Raw genomic sequence first — 2,663 nt, 5'->3', positions numbered from 1 at the left:
GTCCTGGGTATCCTAGACCCCGGGACCGTAAACTTGGCTTTGAGTTCAGAACTGCACTGCAGGTCAATTAGCTCCATCTGAATCACATAATGGGCATCTTCCACATCAAAGGAGAAGGGGTCAGCAAAAAATTTGAAAAGTGGCTCTGTGTGTCTTGAAGTCTTCAAACCTGTGATCAAATTCTTCTTGTAGCTTTACGATGGTATCAGCATACTTCTCACCACTGAATGGTGTTCCCTCTTCCATGAGTGCTTTGCATGCTGGGAAATGGCTGAGGTTTGTCTGGGAGAGCTGGGCTTTCCATAARWRAAYTTTTGTGGTGAATGCTCTGACATTGTCATATGCAGCACTAACAAGCTGGCCCTGGCCTTGTAACTTTTTGTTCAGTACATTCAGCTCCTGTGTGATGTCAACAAGAAAWGCTAAGTCCATTAGCCATTTGGGATCACTTAGTACAGGAACAGTTGTCCCATCCTTCTCCATGAAGGCTTTCACTTCTGCTCTCAACTCAAAAAACCTCTTTAAGACGTTCCCCCTGCTAAGCCAACGTACCTCGGTGAAATAGAGCACGTCCTCATACAGTATGCTGACTGTATTTCCTCCAAAAAGGCACYAAACTGCCGGTGCTTTAAGCCCCTGGATCTGATATGGTTGATGCATTTAACAACATCAGACATCACATTTTCAAACTTCAGGCATTTGCTGCAAAGGGCCTGTTGATGGACAATGCAGCGCAGAGCAATGGCCTTTTCCACACCCTCCTCTTCCAGTTTACTTTGAACAAGACCCACCAGTCCATTTCTCCTCCCTGTCATTGATGGCACTCCATCGGTTGTAATTCCAGCAAAACTCTTCCACGGTGAGCCGGCATCCACAATGGAATCACACAGCTGGCGGAATATCTCCTGACCGGTGGTCNCCAATAAACAGTTTTAAAATTACTTTATTGATGCTTCTTTAATGAAAAATCTACAACAAACAAAAGAAAAAGACAAAGAAGCAGCCGAACTAGCAATCCTCAACAACTATTTAATTTTTACACCATGAGCCAAAGGTCTGTTTCAGGAAATCACATCCCCAGCAACAGGTAGTTGTAAATTAAACTGTACAAYGATTCATACACCGCTAGTTGGCAGTGTTGTGCATATATTGTACATGAATTGTTGCCAGCTAGTAAGTGTCAAATTGAAATCGCGCTTTAAAATTAGCTTTCGCTAATATTCCTATGGCATAAGCGCTTTTGAAGTTGCGATCTTAAATATTTTCATAAGCGCTTTAGAAATTGCGGAGCTAATTTTTGGATTAGCGCTGCCCACCACTGGTGTGTATGATGTGTGTGTATAAACACTGAACTATGGTGTATAAAATAAAAGCGCTATAGATATCTGTGTGTGAAAATAGTTGTAAATTGCTGTATAAAAGCCAACTATTTACCTTATAAAACAAGCCAAAAAGATAGGTAAAATTGTTTGTGTTGTGACTTCTTGCTGCTCTCCTGACAAAGGACAACAAAATAACAGTCATTATGCCACAAGTGGATTAAAACAATGCATGTGTCACTCRAATTTCCTGATGAATTGACCTTCTGGCCTGTTTCCCACAAACAGCTTGACAGTTACTCCCATTACCTGCCAGACATGCCAGTCAGGCTGCTCACACTTCCAAACATATTCAGTTTTTAGGTCTAATATCTGCTGATCTGTGGCGTGGTTTTCAACAGAGCAACCAGCACGCTGATCTGAAGGAACAAGCTTTTGACAAGATAATGATTGTTTTTCTTGCATTTTATTTGACAACTCGGTGCTTTCTTTATGCTTTGTGATGAAGTCAGGAACATTTTGCAGCCAGCTCATAGCAACTTGCACTGATATTGTACTTGAAGGCACTTCCACACTAACGAGAGATTTTGGAGAAAAAAATACTCTGGTGTGTCCTTTTACAGTTACCATATTTGTACAAGATTTGTACTTACAACCCCAGATCCTATGATGTTGGGATGTTGTGTAAAACATAAATAAAAACAGAATATGATGATTTTAAATCCTTTTCAACCTATATTCAGTTGAATACACTACAAAGACAAGATATTTTATGTTCACACAAATTTTTTTTTTCAAATATTTACTCATTTTGGATTTAATGCTGCAACGTGTTCTAATAAAGCTGGGACAGTTGAAAGCTTTGTATGTTGTAAGTAAGACTTTCTAATCAAGTTTCTAATTTTACTTGATAATATTACGCAGGTGGAAGAAGGCGGTCCTGGTAACATTTTTAATGTGGGGGTTAAAAGACATGTCCTGATCAAAAATAACACCAAGGTTCTTTACATTAGAACTGGAGGCCAGATTAATGCATCCAGAGGAGSTGAAAGGCTACAAAGTTGATCTCTAAAATGTTCAGGTCCAAAAATCACAACCTCTGTCTTATCTGAGTTTAGAAGCAGATATTTAAGAGTCATCCATTATGTCTTTAAAGGGGCAATATTATGTGTTTCTCAATTCAAATTCATTTAAAAAATACTTTATTGATCCCAGAGGGAAGTTAGGTGTTGTTGTAACTCATTTAACTAAAAACTTATTGTAGATGCTGATGGCTGTGAGCAGTAAAGATCTTCTGTAGCGGTCTGTATTACAGCGAAGTTGAAGAAGCCTCCGACTGAAGAC

The sequence above is a fragment of the Austrofundulus limnaeus genome, unplaced genomic scaffold (assembly GCF_001266775.1).
Source record: "Austrofundulus limnaeus strain Quisiro unplaced genomic scaffold, Austrofundulus_limnaeus-1.0 Scaffold85, whole genome shotgun sequence".
In the NCBI taxonomy this organism is placed as follows: Eukaryota; Metazoa; Chordata; class Actinopteri; order Cyprinodontiformes; family Rivulidae; genus Austrofundulus; species Austrofundulus limnaeus.
This window is presented reverse-complemented; position numbering follows the sequence as displayed.